The 13,803-nt window shown below is 47.8% G+C and overlaps 1 pseudogene; it reads left to right on the top strand.

Moving 5' to 3' along the window:
• The first annotated feature begins 4,415 nt into the window (after positions 1-4,415).
• LOC149353213 (uncharacterized) lies at positions 4,416-8,986 on the top strand (annotated as a pseudogene).
• Positions 8,987-13,803: the final 4,817 nt, after the last annotated feature.

The raw sequence follows: 13,803 nt of genomic DNA, 5'->3' as shown, positions 1-13,803 counted from the left end.
ACAGTGGCGCATCGCTTAAAGGGCCACTTTCCAGGGTCCGGACATTTTTAAAAAACAAGCGCACTGCATAGATGAGGCATCGAAGATAACCTCTGCAAAATACTAGAGCCATGCGCGCCCCGAAAAGCTGCAAAAATTCAAATCAAAGCCCGTTCGTTCTTTCCTTCAACAAAAACGTCCCCGCCCCACTACTCTGAACCCCCTTGACGTCATGGGGGTTACTTTCGCTAAAGGCACTCCATTGGTGCATCGTTCTGACTGACGGGAGAAGGTTGGGCGTAGCCTTGGCGTCGCGTCGTCTGCACAACGCTTTCCACAGCGCCTTCTGTTTTGCCACATGCCTACAAACTCGCATGAAGGAACAACAACAAAAAAAACTGCGGAGTGAGCGTAGGGCGACAGCCTTGAACCCTAGACATAAAATGTAAAAAATGCAACCTGGCAGGTGGCAGTTAAACTAATGAATGGACGCGCGGGGGCTCGGTACAACCTACCTGTATCGCAAAAGTCCCACCTGTGGCAGCACCTGCCATCCCAGAACAGTGGCGCATCGCTTAACCGCTGCACCACTGCGCCAGGAGTGGTATGAGGACTCCCTGTGATCTATGAATGTCAAGTAGAGAAAGAGAAATTCTGCATGCATTCAGCCATTAGCTATCGCGTTGTACCTTTAAGGCGGAGCGCGGACCGCAGTACGATAGCGACTCCTTCACATAGCTAGCGCGCACATCAGAAGGGGCGCAGTGGCGCTGCGGCGGCTACGTAGAGCCAGGCAGACGTAAAACTGCCAGGTGCGTGGCATCGAGTTGTATCACACCGCAGCGTGCGGCGACTGCGTTCACAATGTGCACGGGCGGGCTTACGCCTTCTCACACGTAAGCAGTCTTGTGTCTCTGCCGACTTAGAGCGCGAACGTTGGCGATGTCTCGCTTAAAGACATACAGACATAAAGACATGATTCCACTTCAATCACCGGTTAGAGAGGGCAGGCCGCTATCGCCTTTTTTACCCGCTTGATAGCTAGAGCCCTATGCATTAGTATCATAAAAAAAAAACGCAGCAATTCGTGGCTTCTGGCTATCGCAATGTGAAATTAAAATTTTGGCTTATGCTGATGGCGTTGCCCCTTTCTGTTCTGAAAAAAAAAAAAAGATAGTGTTGTCGAGGTCTTGCATGTAACAGCAGTTTTGTGAGAGTTGGGGTGCGGTCCCTAGGACACTGGAGTACAAAACCAAGCCTTTTTGGGGGCACCAGGTGGGATTCCGAAGACTTACAGCATTTGGGCGTTTCCTTGAATCAGTATCGCAATAGTGGGCCTCATTGGGATTCTCAAATCTCGTCCCTCAGGCGGCAAAGACTCGCTTTGATGGGTAGGAAGCTGTCTGTGTTTGCACTAGCACACGTATGCGATACCTTATTGGTTTCGGATTTCATCACGCAATGCAAGTGTTGCATTGTGCAAGAAAAACGTACAGGCGATGCACAGAATTTTCGTGGTTTCTGTGTGGTGCTCTCATTGGGAGCTTATGCGTCCAGACAATTTGTTTCTCCTCTGGAGTATGGTGGAGTTTGTCTCCTGCACTTGTTTGTGCATCAGCTTGTTTCAATACTTTTTTTTTTAAACGGCAAACCATCCCATCCTCGTAGCCGTGCTTAAAAGACGATTCAGTGGCCATTTGCCTATTCTATTTGCGCCTACTGGTCATAGACGTAAGGGGCCTGTGTTAAGCTATTTTAAGCCCGTTAAACTATTTAGCAGACAAGGGAAGAAAGGGTCTCGGTTCTGGCAGTCTTGATGCCACAGGTCTATAGCACGTTCCTGTGTGGCACTAGCGGTAATACAAGACGTACCACGTCCCCCGCTATGAACGAGGGTGGCGCTGGTGAACACACTGAAGGTTCGGTTGCACGCAAACAGAAATACCCTCGAATTTCAGAAGGTTGGACAGCCGTCACCGAAGCTCAGTGAGTGGAGCACCGAACGCAAACTTCGGAGGTCGCGGGTTCGGATCCCACCGATGGCATGGTTGTTTTTCTTCTGCTTTATAATTATTTGTCTTTTTAAGCGGCAGAATAATCACAGTGTTATTCTCCCATTGATCAACACCACACATTAAAAATAAACAGAAACATTCCCCTATACATCTTGGGTTCGGTGGCTGTTGGCTTCCATTATTATGTGTGTCAAACGAGCCCGTCATTTCCCTTCCCTTGTCTGCTCATTGGGTATATTGGCATATGTGAAAGGAGAGAGAGAATTTTCATTGCCGTTAACAACGTTGCAGACTCCGATGATTTTGAAGAAAATAAAGGCGCATAACTGGCTCCCTGGGTCAGCGGACACCTTAATCGCGCTTTGAGATACGTAGTGGTGATGTCCATATCCAAAAAAAAAAACGTGCTTTCGCACAATACTCCGTGCTTAGCAATGCTAAACCACAGGCCAATTTTTTTTCTTTATTCTTGTACCCTGCAGTTTTAATGTCCGAAAATATGATGATTGCGCTAGGAATGACGATCTTCTCTTCTCTCGACTTAAACCATTGTGGCGCCGCTGGCCCGCACCAGTTGGCATTTTTTGTACTGGTTAAGGGGGGAGCAGTACGTAAACTTGTTCCGAACACCCCCAGTATTCGCAGTCTCGTTGGTGGTACTTCGCACATAATTTCTCAAACTTGTGTCTCTCATACTGTTCTGCTGCCGGTCTGAGATGAACGTCGGGGGCCGTATATTCACAGCGACCATTTTAAATACAGTTTATGATCGGCTGCCATCTTTCTTGTAGTTACTCCTGTCATTATCAAACAGCTATCGTTTTTGCGCCCTTACAATCCCTTACAAAGTTTTCAATAGACAGTATCTTTTCTAAAGACTGTATGCAAATTAATGTGTAAAGAAATTCCGTAAAGGAAGTTTCGGAAATGCGACCCGCGCTTCGCTGTGCACGCAGCAGCATACGACAGACTGGTGCTGTTGCAACCTTGAGACAGTGCTTTTGTGATCACTTTATTGTCTGCAGTGACCCGAAATATGGCATAATGAAACGGCGTAGAACACTGTGTACGATGCGGAGGCGTTCCGGTTGCGAGCAGCGACACAGACTGTTATCCACGTCCCGGCGCGCGCGCGTCCGGCGTTCAGCACTCGTATAGCGTGGTACTTGAGGTGCTCTCCGAGAATGTGAACGCCACATACTTTGCACACTATATGCGCACAAGACGCACACGGAGTTATCACTATTCTTTGGAATTAGGTGCAAAAACGCGAGCTGTTGCCGTACGCCCGTGCATGAAAGAGGCACATAGTGTGCGGCTTTTCTTTCTGCGGCGTTGCGAAGAAATAAATAATAAATAAAATAATCGTGACCGGCACGTAACGCATTGCACATAGACCTATATATAATATATAGCACGGTGTTCAACTCTTGTTGGCACACCCCTCTGCGAAAATGAAAAAAAAGAAAGCAGCAGAAAAAAATATAGCGTGGGAAAAGAAAACAGGAAGATTATAGAGTTTGAAATTTCGCTGTGTGTCAGCGCATCGCAACAGGAAACGATCACCCGCGCGGAGGCCTTCGACAGTAGGAGAAGGTATTAACTGGGTGCCAAATTGGAATGCCACCGTACATTGGCCATGTCCGCAAAGTCTCTCACCAGTCTGCATCATAAAGCGGACTTCCACTCAGAGATGTTCGAATGCAGAGTCGCAATTCTGACCCCTTGTGCGATGACAGTTAGCCCGCGACCTTTTTCGTTGACTCTCTTCTCCCGGAGGAGAGCATTCTGTTTCATAACGTCTACACTCATTCTCGGATCCTGTTCAGTGCTTGTGCCAGTAGCGACACGGCTGCGGAGAAAGAGAGAGAATTTCATCTAGTACCGTTGGCGCACGGATACTAAATTAAGGTTTAAGAGGCCGACTAAAAGTTCAAGCGACTGTCTTACTGTCTCGTTTTGCTTTGTTTCCAAATAAGGGACCACAACGCGAAGCAGCAACCATGGTGTTGTTGCCGGCGGACATCCAGAGCTTTGGAGCGTAAAACTTTTAAACTAGCCCTATAAATAAACAACGGAAATACGCGGTTGTTGTCATCATTAACAAAATCACTACCGCCTAGCTCACCCGCTGAATCGACGATAGACATCTGCTGCCTTATCAAGACTCAGAAGTACCCAGGCAAACTTTCGCGGTGAAGGGATGAGCAAATACGGTTTAAAGTGGGATTATCATCAACAGCATGTCGCGGTCGACGACGGCCAAGAGCGGCTAAGTGGTTCCTGAATCGTGCCTCGTGACGGGTGCGCTTTTCTGCATTTGTCTTCCGTTATATATTAGGTGTTTGGGAGGCCAATGGGCGATTTGAAAAGTCCGGAAACAAATAGTCTGAACAGTTCTTGCAGTTCTCGACTGCAGCGATGACGTGCCTAGACACGCAGATGTCATTTCAATGTACGTTGTGTACGCGTTCCTGACTGGGATGTGCCCAGTGCGCAAAAAGAAAAGAGGAGACGAATAAGCGCCACTACGTGAGACTTCGTGGTTTGGGTGTGGAGTGCGGGTGGCCGACCTGGTGGCACCGTTGAGGAAGAGGCAGGAACCGGGCGGTGGGGGCCGCGCGCAGCACTGCGGCTGCGCCGCGGTGGAGATCGTGGCAGTGGTGGCGGCGGCCGGCAGCTATCACTTCATGGACAGCCATATCTCGTTGCGACGCTCCAGCACCCAGAATATTAGGTCGTACCGGGCCACGTAGAAGTGGTCCAGGTTAATGCGCCGGTCCTTGCGCATGGTTTTATCGGTATACACTGATTGGAAATACTCATTAAACGCACCAGCAATATCTTGACAGCTGAACCATCAACTATTCATGACACATTGCGTTGTTTATCGCCATTAATGTATCGCCTGAACTTCTCCGGTGCTTCACTCAGAAAACGCCCAAGCGTAACATTGAAAAAGGAATCCTTAGCTTGCTTTATCTTGGTTCGCGGATGCTTCCTATTTCTAGGGGCGTCCGCCATGATCAAGGGTAGAGTTGAGAGTTTGGAGAGAGGAGGTTTGATAACCAGCGGCTCCAAGGAGAGGAGCGTCCTCTAAAGTGGGGATGGTACAGGGGACCTCTTCCTGTTCGCAGGCGATCCGACGCCTAGACGCTTTGAGCTGCCGGCCTGCGAATGTTTTGAGCGGGCTGCAGCGTGCTTGGGAGCGCGGGTGAGTTGAGCGAACTGAGCGGTTATGAGGTTTGGGATAGATGCCGCACGGTGGCTAATTTTGTTGAGGGGCGACGTAAGTGTGGCATTGATTTGCGTCTCCAATGCGAATTTTCTGGACTTAACTTCTGTTTCGAGCGCGCTCACTCTCGAATCGAGTGCCGCGATGGCGTCCGCAGCCTGTCCTGAAGGGGTTGAGTCGCTTTCCATCGCCTCTGCTGCGGGTGGGGCAGAGGTGTGGTTGGGGGGATTTTGGCGGGCCTCCGCTATTGCGAGGCGCTTTTAAAAATTTGTGACCTGCTCGCGGGGAGTAGATATTTCTTTTTGTTCGGCAGAGATGGCCGCTGGTTGAGATTGGGAAGGGGGAGGGAGGGGAGCAGCTGCCCTGCACGCGCCGCTCACCGGCGAGTGTTGCTTAACAACGTTCACCCACGTCTTGGAGCCGCCGTTCTGGGCACATAGTACTCAACTTTTGCTGCCCCCCAAAGCTACCAAATGTTACATTCGCAGATATCTTCAGCCGGGCTTTGAAGATCGCGAATCGGGATCCCCTCATAATTGTTGGGGACTTTACTCTATGGGGATACACACGTGAAGAGAAACGCGGACACAAGTTGGCGGAGCTTGTTTCCACACTCGGCCTCACTGTTCACAAGGATCCCGCGCAACCCACTCGTATAGGTAACTCCGTTACACGCGATACGTGTCCTGACCTCACCTTTACGAAAACTTTTCGCTATGCAGATTGGAGCAACACCAAGGAATCCCTCGGTAGCGACCACTGCATAATTACCACCACAATCCATACCATGCAAGCCACTCACAAGACTACAGGCCAATGCAAAACTACCCGGCTGGACCAAATTTAGCACCAGCTACTCTAATCATGAGTCGATAATGGACCAAGGATACTCAACGTGGTCCCAACACCTATTATCCCATTTGAAATCAGTCGATCAAAATGTTAAGCTCTCAGAGGCGAGCCCGGCGGTGGATAACCACCTCCTCCACCTCTGGGAGGCCCGACACAGCCTAGCCCGCCGCTGGCGTAGTCAAAAACACAATCGGAAACTCAAAATTCGGATCGCGGAAATCACCCAACAGGCGGCTCATTACGCGGCCCACATCACCGACTCGAATTGGGTGCACCGATGCAAAACTGCAGCTCGGCAAATGTCGAGTCGGCGTGGCGCCTCTTCCGCGCCCTTATTGATCCTGCACAAACCCGTACTGAGACACAAAAACACCTTCAAAGGGCTATACATAACTTCACTGGAGACACGGCCAAACTGGCCGAAAGGGCTATACATAACTTCACTGGAGACACGGCCAAACTGGCCGATGCGCTCTGCGACAAATATTTGAGCATACACCAGGATCCCCGCGGTCCGGCATACTAATATGCAGGTTCCGAAGACGCGGATTTGGATCAACCGTTCCAGCTCCATGATCTAAAAGCGGCCCTAGCTAAAATGAAGCGAGGTACAGCACCGGGCCGGGACAAGGTGACCGTAAAGATTATTGCCAACCTCCCAGATCCCGCCTACGAAACTCTCCTCAATTACTTCAACACTATCTTGAATTGGAGGCACACCCCTCCCCATAGATTGGAAAACGGCACTAGTAACTTTCATTGCCAAGCCAGGTAAAGCCATTAACACCGACAACCTCCGGTCCATCTCCCTCACTTCGTGTGTGGGGAAGCTAATGGATGCTAAGGTCCGCGATAGACGCCATGTACTGTTTTCGCCCACACCGTTCCGCACAAGATGTCCTGTTGCAGCTTCACAAGGAGATTCTCGACCCTATCGAGCACCCCAGCAATGATAAAGTAGTCGTCGCACTTGATCTGCAGGGGGAGGAGGTGGAAGAACATTTATTTCCGCCGAATACGGCGCGGCAGCCTCCTCCGGGTCCGCACACAGGCGTCCGGGGAGGCAGTCTTTCGCAGCGCGGCCGGAGGACCACGAGATAATCCTATCCCACTTATCGCAAATAGACTATGGGCGCAATACTTTACATTATATCAAGCAATTCCTTACAGATCTTAAATCCTATATCTGGCTGCCAGGCACAGAACATGGCCCATATCAACTTGGCACACAGGGGACCCCTCAGCGAGCTGTCCTCTCGCCATTACTATTTAATCTGGCCATGATGAGCTCCCTACCTAGTTGGCTGAGGTAGCCGGTGTGCAGCACGCTCTGTATGCGGACGACATCAACCTCTGGGCAGCACAACAATCGGTTGGAGACATCGAGACCAACCTGCAACAAGAGGCAGCTATTGTGGACGAATACGCTCGTCGCTGTGGTCTTGAATGCTCACCGAGCAAATCGGAATTTGTGCACATATGCCCCAACGCAAAGTGCACGACCAAAATTGCCCTTTCTCTACTTTGCGGACCGATACCTGAACACGAGGAGATCCGGGTACTGGGGCTTTTCATTCATCATTGGCGCAAGATAGACACTGCCCTAAACAAGCTACGTAAGGTGGGGGACCAGGTGGGTCGGATGCTCCGCCGGGTATCCAATAAAAGGGGGGGACCACAATGCAAAGATGCCCTGCGGCTGGCCAAACCATTCGCAACCAGCCGGATTTTATATTCGGCTCCCTACCTCCACCTACACAATTGCGACGAGAACGCCTTAGAAGTAGTTCTTAAGATTTATAAGAGAGCGCTCGACCTCCCCATAACGACGTCCAACAAGCGTCTCCTCGGTCTGGGGATGACCAACACCTTTGGACAGTTACGAGAAGCTCATCTTAATAATCAATATTTGCGCCTGAGCAAAGCACCTGCGGGGAGCCGCCTTCTTACCCGCTTACTCATATCCTACGCAACACAGACAGAAAAACGGGTCCACATCCCTGAAGCCTGGCGCTTTGCACTCCAGGTACGACCCCTTGCGAACAGCATGACTACAGACACCCATGATGGTCGCCGTCTCGCGCGGGCGGAGGCTATTTCTCAACAATATGGCCATAAGCCAGGTGTCTTCTACGTCGATGCGGCCGGCCCACACCATGGGAGTTGGTACACGGCGGCCCTCATCCAACAAAACACCACAGTTCAGGGCCTTACGTTCCGTGCCCCAAACATTACATTTGAGGAAGAGATCGCCATTCCGCTGGCAAGCCAAGATCCAGAGTCCCGAGTTATTATTATCACGGACTACAGGGGCGCCTGCCGCAAAATTGAGCAAGGGTATATTCCAAACCATGCTCTCACAATCCTCCATTAATACGAGTACACAGGCCTTCCGACTCACCGTACTATCGTGTCGGCTCCGGCCCACGCGGGTCTTGAAGGGAACGAGGCAGTTGACGCTGCCGCCCGCGCGCTTACTCACCGGGCATCGCCTCATCCGCAGCAATATCCAGAATTCAATTTCAATCCGGCCACCACCTTTAGAGAGATCACCTCTCCTTATCAAACCTTTCATGGCCTCAATGCCCCCCCTCCGTGTAAAGGCCTCACCAGGGGGGAAGAGCGCTGGCTTCTCTGCCTCTATACCAATACTGTACTGTGCCCGGCAGTAATTAAGTACTTCAATTCTTGTTTCTCGGGCGCGTTCCCGCACTGTGATGAGGAGTTTTTGTACACCTACCACATGGTGTAGGCATGCCCTTCCGATTCTACCTACCTACCCCACCTCCACCCCACTCGAGAGAACTGGGAAGCTGCCTTGCGCGGCTGCTCCGAACTCCAAGCCCAACACGCATTGGTAGCTAGAGCCCGGGCCGCTCCGAAAGCTATAGGAATCCCGGACTAGGGATCCCTCCTAGTGTTTGTAAGGGGCGGGCCCTTCCGGCTCGCCCCATCGACCTCTCACTGTAAATCGAGAATAAAAGTTTTCCTGCTCCTCCTCCTCAAAGGCTGTTAGAGCCATCGCGGCGGCTCCAGCAGTCAGAGCGGCGATGTTACAACAAGTTACAAATTTTTCGCCGCGCTGCGCTGCTCAATTTTCAGTCGTTTGCATGCATGTGAACCAGCCATTACACGGATGTAGTTGGACATGTATGCGCCCTGACGTGGCCAGTTGCACCCGCTGCTGTGATCTGGCGCGCCACCGCCTTCCCGCAACTCGCGCGCCTCTTCCTCACGCTATATTTGGAGCTCACTGCATGATGTGAAATTCCTATTTATTAAACATATCTGCATGTTTATTTTGATAACTAGAAAAGAACAAGGCTGTCATTTTTTTTTTTTTTAGAAAGGAGCGCCTTGCTGGAAATCTTAGCTATAGTCTAACTAGGGGAACGATTCACAGTTCTGCTGCCACGATGGCTCAGTGGTTATGGTGCTCGGCTGCTGACCCGGAAGACGATCGAGGCTTCGATCCCGGCCTCGGCGGTCGAATTTGGGTGGAGGCGAAATTCTAGAGGACCATGTACTGTGCGATGTCAGTGCACGTTGAAGAATCCCAGGTGGTCGAAATTTCCGGAGCCCTTTACTATTTCCCTCATAGCCTAGGTCACCTTGGGACGTTAGACGCCCCAAAACCATAAACCATACTTCCCAGTTCCACCACGATGAATAAAGTGAGTAGATGTCCCATGAGCGTACAAAAGCTGTAACAAACACTGCTTCATTGTTTTAATTGACTAAAACAGTTACGTCAGCCACCCTCTAGAGCAATCGCAGCAAATGGGCAGGCAGCTTTTATATCGCAGTTTCCGTACACTCCTCAAGCCACATCCAGTCACTTTGCATGTGTTATCCTTCGGCTGAAGTCGAAACCGACACAACCTGAGGACAGAAAATTCAGTTAATTCCACATACCGATGCATGTTTACTAATATCTAGCGTACAGTGAAAACAAAAACACATCCACGATATAGAGCCTTTAATTTGTAATTTCTAAAGAACTTTTTACGCTTTATTTTGTAGCTTCATTTAGAAGTTCTTCATTTTAGATCCTTGAATTCAAATTTACAACTAATTTGCTTATTAACGTCGTTATTAATGCCCCCAGGCCACCCCCTCCTTCAGCGTTCGCCAGCGCCATCTATGTGTGTAATCACGAGTCTAGTCGTCTGCTACAGTGCGAGGTTCGTTTATCGTGCTGCTTGAGGACTGTCCTGAATATAAACCTTGCTGTCTTTTAAAGGCAAGTATTTGCGAGGGAATGTAGCGTGCGTGGCAGAAATGTGAGACTACACCAGAAGCTTGCGTGATTCAGGAACCACCCAGGGGATAGAAGAGCGCCTTTGGGGGGTATGTCCGGATTGAGAACACGCATTTATTGTGGCGTTTAAAAAATAATTGGCTTTGGTTTGACCCATGGCCATACCGAGTGGAAGTGCGGAAGCAACGGTGCGGCAATCGCAGCGGCGGCGGCATCTCAGGGGGCACTTTGACTGTCTGAAGTGCGTAGAGGCCAAAGCGTTTTCGGCACCACTTTGACCGCCTCTGTGGCACTGATGACGTCACCACTGGATGACTTCCCACATAATTAATGACTAATTGCTTCGCTTTTAGGAATGGAACGCGCCAGCGTGTTGTAGCGCTGCCAGGGACTCCACGGAACACCACTACCCGTCCGGCGCGATGCCTTGCCCTTTGAACGCAATGCTTTTTGAGGAAATGAAATGGCGCAGTAATTCTCTGTCATCTCGGTGGACCCCTGAAGCGCACCTTACAGGAAGGGAGGAAGTGGGAGTGAAAGAAGAAAGAGAAATAATGGCCGTAATGCAGAAAATGAAAATTGTATTTTGTTAAAGGAAATTAAGCAGTAACTGTCTCACATATCTCGGTGGACACCCGTCATCCGTTTGTAGAGGAAGGGAGGAAGTGGGAGTGAAAGAAGAAAGAGAAATTGAGGCCGTAATGAAAAAATGAAAATTGTATTTGAGGAAAGGAAATTACGCAGTTAATTTCACACTCGCTCCTCGCGCATGCGTAGTTGGGGCTCTCCGGGGCTTCGCGAAATCGCACACACCTAGCGTAGAGTTGCTTCCGCAACAAAAAATTGCCTCTAAATAATATAGCATACTTTCTCACACTCTTCGTCTTCAAAGCACTCGCCATCTGCTAGCAATCAGCCGCCTCCTTGGGTAGTCTGTGAAACGAGAAAAATATTTCTGAAAGTTTTACTTACATGTAGGGATACCCCTCCACATACACTTTCTTTCTTTCTTTCTTTCTTTCTTTCTTTCTTTCTTTCTTTCTTTCTTTCTTTCTTTCTTTCTTTCTTTCTTTCTTTCTTTCTTTCTTCCTTTCTTTCTTTCTTTCTTTCTTTCATTCCTTCTTTCTTTCTTCTTTCTTTCTTTCTTTCTTCCTTTCTTTCTTTCTTTCTTTCTTCCTTTCTTTTCTTTCTTTCTTTCTTTCTTTCTCTCTTTCTTTCTTTCTTTCTTTCTTCGTTTCTTTCTTTCTCTCTTTCTTCCTTCCTTCCTTTCTTTCTTTCTTTCTTTCTTTGAGACAATTTGCTACAAATTGGCTGAGGAGGCAATAGCAAAAGGCCCGGATTTGGCCTGACTAGGCTATGCCCCGCTGACAGCACAGGCAGCACAAGTGTACATATGATTATACATCATAAGCAGAACACCGAAGAAGCAGAACACATCAATATAGCATACAGAAAGATATACACCGTCTTAGGTTACACTCTAATCTCTCTGTAGAACGATAAGAAAAGTAACTTATTTCAACTGTAGTAATACAAAAACAATTTCTTACGTACTGCATCAAGTTTATCAGTAAACTAAAATGTTTCACCTAACAAAAATTGATAATGTGAAATGCAATCCACTGTAAAGTAATGGAATATTATCTATCGTGCACAATGGTAGTACAACATAATACAGATTAATAGCGCCAAGAGTTGGCTCAGGAGTTTAACCCATGCACCTCCTGCTCAGATAAAAATATTGCTTTAACTTGCTTTTTCAATTGAACAGGAGACACAACAGAACTTATTAAGTTTAATATGTCAGGGTATTTGTTGAAGAGTTGTGGCATTTGCGACGATAACCTCTGTAAGCCATAGTTTGTACGTGATCTGGCCCTAACTATTTCGCTCTGTCTTAGTTTATACAGGGACTGTTTAGCTTGATAGTTTTCTTGAAATTTCGATATATCTGCACGGTATTGGAGTAGCGCTTCCAGAGATAGTTTTTGTTTAAACAGTTGTTTTACCTGAAGAATGCTATATCTGGTAAAATATGGGGCAGTGCTTTCCATGTAGGGAACGTTGCCAATGGCCCGCATAGCTCGTTTTTGTAATGATAAAAGGTATTTCATATTTGTCTCGGTTGTCGTTGACCACACCAGAGAACAATAAACGAGACGCGAGTGGACAAGTGCATAGTATATTTTACGTTTAACCCTAGTCGGGAGAAATGGTCTAATTTTATTCAGTAAGCCAACTGCTCTAGCTATATCTGCTCTTAAGGCGTCGACATGAGGTGACCATGACAGGTTTTCATGGAACACGATTCCTAGGAATCGGATCGTTGATGTGCGTTGAATGGATACTCCCTGAATTTCTATTGGTAAGGGTGGAAAATTTGTTGGTCCTTTCGACCTGAACAATAAATATTTTGTTTTTGTCGTATTCAGTTGCATCCTATTTGAGTTTAACCATGTATTTAAATTTCTAAGCCAACTATTAGCTTCCGCGCATATTTCATGTATGTTATTTCCTGAGAAAAAGACGTTTGTGTCATCTTCGTACAGAACCATTTTTGTGTTCCCTTGAATATTAACAATATCATTGATGTATAGTAGAAATAATACAGGTCCAATAATAGACCCCTGGGGTACTCCATATTGAATAGTTTCCATCTCCGATTCGACTTTATTTATTATTGTGAATTGTGATCTGGAAGTTAATTAGCTCTTTATAAGAGCAAGTGCTACACCTCGGATGCCGTAATAGGGGAGTTTACGCAAAAGAAGTTCATGCTGTATGCAAACAAACGCCTTACGGAAGTCTAAAAAGATACCTAGTGCGAACAGTTTCTTTTCTATGTTATCAAGAATTTCTTCTTTAATTCCAAGAAGGGCTGTTTCCACCGACCTATTTTTGCAGAACCCATACTGCTCCTTCGTTATTATGTTGTGTGTACTTAGAAAACTGGTTATCCTATTGTTAATGATATGTTCTGCTATCTTAGAGAAGACCGAGAGGATTGATATAGGCCTGTAGTTATTTAAATCATCAAAAGATCATTCTTTATGAATGGCTGTGACTCTTGCTAACTTCATTTTGCTTGGAAACTCGCCTGTTGTCATGATAAGGTTACAGATGTGGGCCACTGGGACTGCTACAATACCACTCACTGCTTTTAATGGTTTTGGCTTTATGTCGTCTGGGCCAGAAGCTGAATTACCTTTCATGGACATAATTATTCCCTGCACTTCATATTGGTCTGTTGGGGCCAAGAAAAGAGTCGAAGAGCAGTTATTAGCAATATAATGTTCACAGGGTATGGCAAGAGGGACATCAGAAGAGGCACCTACTCTGAGAAAATGTTTGTTGAACAAGTTTGAGATCTCTCTTTCAGAGGCACAAAGCTTACGAAAATTAATCTTCTTGATGTTTGGTTTACTATTTCCTAATTCTCTAAATGTCTCCCACATAAGTCT

The sequence above is a fragment of the Amblyomma mixtum genome, chromosome 3, assembly GCF_055824585.1.
Source record: "Amblyomma mixtum isolate Tamu chromosome 3, ASM5582458v1, whole genome shotgun sequence".
Lineage (NCBI taxonomy): Eukaryota > Metazoa > Arthropoda > Arachnida > Ixodida > Ixodidae > Amblyomma > Amblyomma mixtum.
The sequence above is the reverse complement of the archived record's forward strand: the minus strand, read 5'-3'. Positions and strand labels throughout refer to the sequence as shown.